We start from the raw sequence: 8,774 nt of genomic DNA, 5'->3' as shown, positions 1-8,774 counted from the left end.
GGGCAGGGAGAGGGGTGCAACAATGAATGAATGGAATTCCAAAATCTCTGTAGATGTTCATTGAAATGAAAAATAAAGAAATTAAAAAAATAAAGAAATTCGTATCTATGTCCTTTTCAAAGCAACTTGATTCACAGAATAAAGAAATTATTGAACATTATAGTTACAATTAACACAAAAGACAAGTAAAATTTTGCTGAAAATAAATATGATTGCAGCAGTACAGCAACAGAAACCATCCAGAAAATTAAGATACATTCAAAGGAGGATGTAGAATCAAGGATGTCATTGTTGATGTCAGATTCACCTTGACCAAAAACAAAAGAATATAAGAAAAGTGCTCTGTGTGTGTGTGTATGTGTGTGTGTGTGTGTGAATTCAACCACTTACAGTACTTATCAAAATTGTTACATCATATGAGAATTAATTTTATATCCTGACATCTCAAAGCCATCCTCTTTTTCCTGTGGTAAGGGGGATAAAGGTCTCTTGCTGTCTTTGTTTTCATAAGCTCTGGGGCTGTCACAAGGAGCTGCACTGCCAGCTCCTCGAGGGAATGATGCTTCATGAGAGAAAGGCAGACAATTTCCTCTCATGATTTACAGCCTCTGAAAACTCACTGGAGAGTCAGCTGTGAGTTGGTTGTAGTATGTAACAATAAGAGCAATTTAATATTAAGTCTCCTTTTCCTTGATTTAAGAAAACTGCAAGGCTTTGCCCAATTTATTGCTTACACTTTCTACTTCTGAACAAATGATCGTTAACTTATTTATAACATACTTAAACCTCTACTGTTGTTGTCCTTAAGTGCTATTAAGTTGAATACAACTCATAGTGACTCTATGAACAAAATAACTGGACCCTATTCTATAACTGTCATTATTTCTCTAATGTTAAATAACTGTCTTCATTTCTCTAATGTTCATAGAGTTTCCAAAGGCCTGTTGTTTAAGACCTGTGTAGGAAGAATATATGATTGGATATTTTTGTCATAACAAGAGTCCAGAAGGGAAGCTTTATAGTAAAGTGGACTGTGGGTGAGGGGAGGGGAGGATTATATAACAATGAAAGAATTTGTTTACTTTTCAAAGACAAAAGCGAACTGGAGGGGAGGGCGGGCAGGGAGGAAACTGTGCAACAATGAATGAATGGAAATCCAAAGTCTCTGTAAACTTTCATTAAAATAAAAAAAAAAAAGAGAGAGAGAGAAAAAAAAAGTAGATGCCAATCCTGCTTCCAAACCTATCTTAATCTGGTTACCCTGTCCACCATATGTAACCATTATGGTATTTGACACACTAGTGGCATAGCATTCTGTATCACAGCAACCCCAATACTAGTAATGTTTAAAGACACTGAACACTTCTTCCACAAAAAATTTAATATATTCTAAAAAATGTGTGCTGTAACCATTTTAAATAAAACTATTGGGTAGTTTTTCTAATGAAAATAATATAATCAATAGTAAAAATCAAGATAATATGATTAGAGGATAAATATGAATATACTTTGTTATCATTGTTGTTATGTGCTGTCAAGTCGCCTGCGACTCATAGCTACCCTATGTCCAACAGCCTGAACTCTGCCCTATCCTGTGCCAATCTCACTATCTCTGACACACCCAGCCCCATTACCCCTGTCACTGAATCAATCCATCTTATCGAGGGTTGTCTTCTCCTACACTGTCCCTCCATCCTCCCAAGCATGATGTCCCTCTCCAAGGACTGATCCCAACTTGCAACAAGTCTAAAGTATGTCAGACAAAGCTTGAGAATACTTGCCTCCAAGGAGCATCCTGGCTTCACCCTCCCCAGGACAAACCTCTTTGTTTTCCTAGCAGTCCATGGCATATTCAATACTCTTCTCCAGCACCACAGCTCAAAGGCACCAGTTCTCCTTCTATCATCCCTAGTCATTGTCGCGTTCTCTTATTCATAGCAAGTGATTGCCAAGACCATGGGATGTATCAGGCACACCTTAGTCTCTAGACTGATATCCGTGCACTTCAGCACTTTAGAGAGGTCTCTAACCACAGACTTTCCCATAGCAATACATATTTTAATTTACTGGCTGCTGGTGCCAACAGTGTTGACTGTGGAGGCCAAGCAACCCAAAACTGTGAACAATCTCAGTCTCTTCACCATTCATCATGATGCTGCCAATCGGCCCAGTGGTAAGAGTCTTTGTTTTCTTGTTATTGAGCCTCAATCCATACTGAAGACTGCTCTGAGAACTGCTTCCTGGTCCAAGTATAGGTTTCATATAAACATAATCAAGTGTTCTGGGATTTCTATTTTCCTCAAGGTTAGCCACAATTTCTTGTGATCCACACAGTCAAAGGCCTTTGCATAGTCAATGAAACAGAGACTGGAATTCCTCTGGTACTCTCTGCTTTCTGCCAGGATCCATCTGACATTGGAAATAATGTCTCTAGTGCCACAGCCTCTTTTCAACCCAGCTTGTTTTTCTAGTAGTTCTCTGTCAATGTACTGTTCCAGTTGTTTCTGGATGATCTTCAGCAGGATTTTGCTGATATGGGACATTAGTGATTTTGTTTGATAATTTCCACAATCTGTTGGGTAATTATTATTTTTTTTTAAAGGGAATAAATAGGAATCTCTTCCAGTCAGTTGGCCAGGTAACTGCTTTCCAAATTTCCTGGCACAACGTGATGAGTACATCCAGGGTAGAGTCTGTTTGTTGAAATACATCAATTGATAATCGATCCATTCCTAGGGTTTTATTTTTTGTCTCCTTCAGAGCTGCCAGAACTTCCTCCGTCATCACCATTGCCTCTTGATCATATGATGTTTCTTGAAATCCTTGTGTCAGCCACTCCTTTTTGGAACAATGACTCTGTATACTCTTTCCATCTTCTTTAATGCTTCCTGAATCACTCAGTATTCTCCCATAGCAATCTCAAGCATTGAAACTCATGGCTTGAATATATAAGAACAAATTCTTAAGAAATGCTAAGCACATTTGGCCCTTTTGTTTTTCAGACTCTAGCTCCTTGCACATTCCATTATAATAATACATTGCCTTGTCTTCCTGAGCTGTCCTTTGAGATTTTCTGTTCAGCTCCTTTTCTTTGGCTTCTCGGCACTCTAGTACAATATTCAGTCTCTTCTGATATCCATTTTGGTCTTTTCTTCTTCCATGTAATGAACTTTTACGTTCTTCATGAATGACATTCTTGATATCTTCCCACAGCTCATTCAGTCTTAGTTCAATAGTATTCAACGCCTCAATTGTTCCTGAATTGTTTTTAAATTAAGGGGGGATAGACTCAAAATAAAATTTTGGTTCCTGTGGATATGACTTCACCTTCTTTAGCTTTAATTTGAACTTGCATATGGGCACTTGATCTAGTTTTCATAGCTGATATTGAAATTCTCCAACAATTGTTTCCACAGATGTAATCAATCTGATTCCTGTGTATTCTATCAGGTGAAATCCATGTGTATAGTCTGTGTTTATCTTTCTTATAAAAGGCATTTCTGTGACTAAATCATTGATTGTGCAGAATTCTATCATTCTATTCCCCGCTTCATTTCTGTTACTAAGTCTGTATTTTCTCATTATGGATTCTTCTTTCTGGTTCTCAACTTTCACTTCCAGTCATCCATTTTTATTAATGCATCTTGGTTACATGTTTGAGCAATTTCTGACTGATAGAAATTATCTGTTTCTTCCTTTTTGGCTCAGGTTGTTGGCACATAAATTTGAATGAAAGTGGTGTTAACAGGTCTTCCTTGTATAGTTTGGATATTATCCTGTCACTCACAATATTGTATTTCAAGTTGGATCTAGAAAAGGCCTTTTTAAACTATGAAAGCAACAAAGTTAAACTCTGGCTAGATATAGTAACATAATGCTAAGAAATAACTGTAAATTCCACCTAATTAAATAAGAAAATTATAACAATGCTTTTTGTTAGGTGATTGAAACAACAAACCGACAGATTGTCTAACTTAACATTGTTCTAAATTCTTTTGGAATGAAGAAGATAAATGGCTGGATCTCAGCTTCCTCTAAGTTTGCAATCTCATTCATACACTCACTCATTTCCTTCAATTACCATGGAGCAGCTATTGGATTCAAATTGGAGTTTCCCGCCTTGAGGCTGGCAGCACAGCTCCCTGGCAGTAGACCACCAGAGCTCGGGTCCCCAGTTGTTACAAGGTATGCGCCCTCTGAATTAGAACCAACTTATAGCTGACCCTCTAGCAGGTTTTCAGACACTGTAAATCACATGAGAGTTGATTATCAATTTTCTCTCACAAAGCAGCTGGTAGATTTGAACCTAATGCCTTTGGATGGGCAACATAGTTCCTTACCACTAGGCCATCGGAACTCCCTCTAACTTTCACTAGGGACTCTTAACTAGTCACTTATTCCTATTTCTTTCATATCCTTTAAATTAAGCAAACCCACAGTGATATGCTTGGTTGTGAAGATGTTTTCGGTATTTAGAAGTTTAACACATATGCAGGGGTACATGTTTGTGTGTATGGAGTCAGATGGAAAGTAAAATTTAAAATTAATTTGTCATTAGACCCACAGTAACCTCCACTTGAGCTTGCCAGTTCTCTTGCTTTGGTTGTTTTTTTCCTTGACTTTGTTCAAAAAGAACGTAGGTGATCTAACCACTTTGTTACAATGCAGACTTTCAGTCAACATATTTGGGGTAGAAACATATCTCCCCCTACTCTTGTTACCTGCTTTGATGTGTTTGACTTTTTCTTTAGATAGGATTTGTGTTGTTTTCATTTTTGAGATCAAAGAAATGTCACAAAGCCCAGGGATTTTCTCTTTAGTGCACAGAAAACTCAAGAGTATAAACCTTAGGAAAATTGAAAAAAAAAAAAAAAACAACTGAGCAATGCAACTCTCTGTAATGAGGTGTTTCTTATAGTTTCACAATATCAGATAAAGAGGATATAACTCTACTCTGGTTGAGAAGTAACAACACATTTCTTTTGTACAATATATAATTGACTATATACAATATTTTAAAAAACTCTACCGAAAGATATGCAAATATTTTCTTCATTTTAGCAACAGTGAACTCAAAGTACAGAGAATTGAAATAACAGTTACACAGATGGTAAGCTGATATGTCTATTTAAGTCCTTTAGTAAGTAGTAATATTGTTGTTGTTGTTGTTATGTACTGTCCAGTTAGCTATGACTCATAGCAACCATATGAACAATAGCTCTGAATCCTGCCCTATCCTGAGCCAACTTCACTGTCTCTGACATACTTGCCTCCATTGCTCCAGTCACTATATCAATCCATCTCATCCAGGGTCTTTCACTCCTGCACTGATCCTCCATCCTTCCAAGCATGATGTCTTTCTCCAAAGACTGGTCTTTTCTGGAAATTTGCCTAAATTATGCAAGCTGAGTTTCAAAATCCCTACCTTCAAAGAGCAGCCTGGTTTCACCCTCTCCAGAACAGATCTGTTCGTTCTCTTGGCAGTCCATGCTGTACTCAATACTCTTTTCTAGCACCATAGCTCAAAAGTATTGCTTCTTCTTCTGTTGTTCTAATTCATGGTTCAGTTTTCCAATGCATAACAAGTAATTGAGAAGCCCATGGCCTGGATCAGAGGCATCTTAGTCTCTAGACTGACATCATCGCTCTTCACACTGGAGAGGTCCTTGACAGCAGCATTTCCCAGTGCATATTGTCTTCTGATTTCCTGACTGCTGGTGCCAAGAATGTTGATCGCGGATCTGAACAAGATGAAATTATTAACAACATGAATCTCTTCTCCATTTAGCATGATTCTACCGATTGACCCAGTGATGAGAATCTTTATTTTATTGATGTTAAGATGCAATCCAAGTAAGAACAGAGATTGAAAAACTGGAGAAATTTAGTGCGTGCATGAGGTCCAAAAGACTAGATTGACTTATAAATGGCAGTAGAGCTAATAGTGTTAAGTGATTTCATAATTACAGTGGATTGAATAATCCCAAGAATTGTGATTCTTTACATATAAAATGTTAAAGGGTCATGATTTGGGAGTGTCAAATCATTAGGTTATGTTAATAGAAAGACACAAGATCAGACCAGACAGTGCTATCTTTCTATAAAAGCTTTGTAGATTTTAAAAAGGATATTTCAGTAATCAAGTTCACGTTCTTTAATCAGTGTCTGACCCAGATGATTCCAAAACCCTGAGGTAAAAATTTTGTTAAAGGGATTGTAATACAGTGGTGACACAGGAAAGAGGGAAGTTGTATAGGAAGAGTCACATTCATTCTTGGATTTAATACCAAAGTTGTCACTAACGGTGGGCTGATATATTAGACACAGGTGTGACAATTGGAGAGCTGACTTACATCAAGTGTTTTTCCAATAAATTGAGGAAATTGGACTAGGGAGAGTAGTAACAAAACACTCTCAACTGCAAAGTCCTTTCCTAAAAGGATGTCATTGCTGTTGTTAGATGCTCTCAAGTCAGTTCTGATGCACAGCAAACCTACAGAGAGAAAATACAAGGAAACCCTGATATGTTGTGCACCATCTTCAAAATCATTCCTATATTTTAGGCCATTGATGGAACCACTGTAGAAATCCATTTTGATGAGGATATTCTCTTTGCTGAACCTCTATTTTTACCAAGAAGGAGGTCTCTTAGCAGAATATCCAGAGGGATTACTCAACAAGAGAGTTAGAAGTGGAATTATTTGCGTTGAAACTAGAGTGAAGCGCCTAAAATTATGCCATCTCCCTGACCCTCCTGAAGTGACCCTTGTTAGCAATCAATATAAAAAGAAATTAAAACATGAAATTTATTCTGAGCATGTCTTCTACAAGCACATAGTGAGACTTCTGATGTTTTTTTAAGGCAAAACTAAGAGAAAATGGCTTGTATTAGTTGCAATGAAATGTATAAAGGGAAGAGGAGGTTAAAGAATTGACTATTAACCAGGAGTTAGTCTTAACATGAGTAATTAACCTTGCTGTCCCTCCATCTACCTGTCACCATAATATCTTTTGAAATTTAAATTAAGTAACCCAGATTTTTGAACAGGAAAGAAAAGATAAGCAATGCTGGGTGGAAAAAGTTCCCAATAGGATGTGATTTAGAATGTTATGGGTTTAGTTTCATGGGTAAGAAAAAACCCTAAAATCAAGCTAAGGTGTTTGCTATTACCTTTAATACTCTAACTCCATTTCAGACCCCATTCTGTTCTTATTAATTGCCCCAAAGCCACTAGATTATATTGCTTGAAAGCCATTAGATTAGATTATTTCTAACTGTATTTTCAGGCAGCTTTGGTAACTTAGTGGTAAGGAGTTGTTCTGCCCACCCAAGGGCATGCTGTTCAAATTCATGAGCTGCTCTGCAGGAGAACAATGGGGATTGTCCTGCTATACAATTTACTGCTTTTGAAAATCTACTGGAGAGTCACCTATAAATTACTTATGACTGAAGGGTACATAACAGCAATTGTATTTCCATTGCTAAACTAGTGGGAATCTGAGGTTCTAGATGCAAGATTTCATTCACAATTTCTTAATAAAATGGAAGAGAATTGTCATTACTATAGGTGTTGATGTTTATCTGTGGCTTTTTAGGTATTTCACCTACAGAAACTCTCAGTTTCCATTTGGCCTTTAATGGAATATTAAGTTTGGGGACATATGGTACAAGGATTAAGCAGGCAAAAATATATGTCAAATCTATCATTCTCTCGTCCCAAGGGCAGGTAATTTCATTGTCTCCCAGGGAGGCCCAGTCCTGCTCTCAACTCTCCAGAGACTAGAGGAATTGAACTTGGAGATGAGAGCAGCATCTGCTGTCATCTCAGTCGTGGTCTCTGGATGCAGAACAGCTGAGGAGAATAGACGACACAGCTGCATCTAATTCCCAATTTGACTCCCTTCTGACTGTGAAGGTTGTATGACCTGACAACGTAGTTAGCACGGTGCTTAGCCTACCCTCTACACTGAGTCACAACCCTGGAAAATTAACAGGCAAGTTTTGCTATATATATTGTAGCTCTGTGACCTTGGGCATTTGTGGCATTTGAAAGAATAGATGATTGAGATAATTCGTAGTACCAGTCACATTGACCTGTAAGTAATATCTATGAAAAGTAGGTTGGATAATGGAAAAGGGACACAAAAGAAGAATTGATGCTGTAAACCCTTGTCTGAAATGGTATTGACAAATGATTTTCCCAATCAGTAGGTTTTCTTTTCACTCTGCTAGAAAATATTTTTGATGCACATATGGATTTAATCTTTAGAGGGTCCTATTCATTGATTTTTCTCCTTTCTAGACTGAGCATTTCTGGCTTTATTTGGCAGTCTCTTCACACCATAGGCTAGATCAGCTGGGCTTGATCCCAATTTGTCTCTGATAAACTTTATGGTTTAGGACTTTACTCCCAGATCTGTGATCCACATGAGTTGATTTTTGTGTGTGGTGTAAGCTGTGGATCCTGTTTCAGTTTTCTGCAAATAGCGGTCCAGTTTTGCCAGCACCCTTTGTTGAATGGATTAAGAAATTATGGTATATTTAAATTATAGAATATAGCATGCAGGAGCCTGTGATTTTGTAAATCACTGCCTAATTTGAGAGGGACTGGAGAGTATTATGCTAAGTGAATTAACTGAGTCTCATAATGACAAATATTGTATAAGATCATTTATTGTAGAAATAGGTAACTAGTAAAACATGTATGAGGATCTAAGGGGGAGGAGGGGAACAGAAGAGTGGGAGTAGGCAGAAAGATAACCATGGGGTTGCA

This window comes from Elephantulus edwardii, unplaced genomic scaffold, assembly GCF_000299155.1.
Source record: "Elephantulus edwardii isolate Elephantulus edwardi_28Jun2011 unplaced genomic scaffold, EleEdw1.0 scaffold00078, whole genome shotgun sequence".
Classification (NCBI taxonomy): Eukaryota; Metazoa; Chordata; class Mammalia; order Macroscelidea; family Macroscelididae; genus Elephantulus; species Elephantulus edwardii.
Note: the sequence above shows the minus strand (reverse complement) of the source record.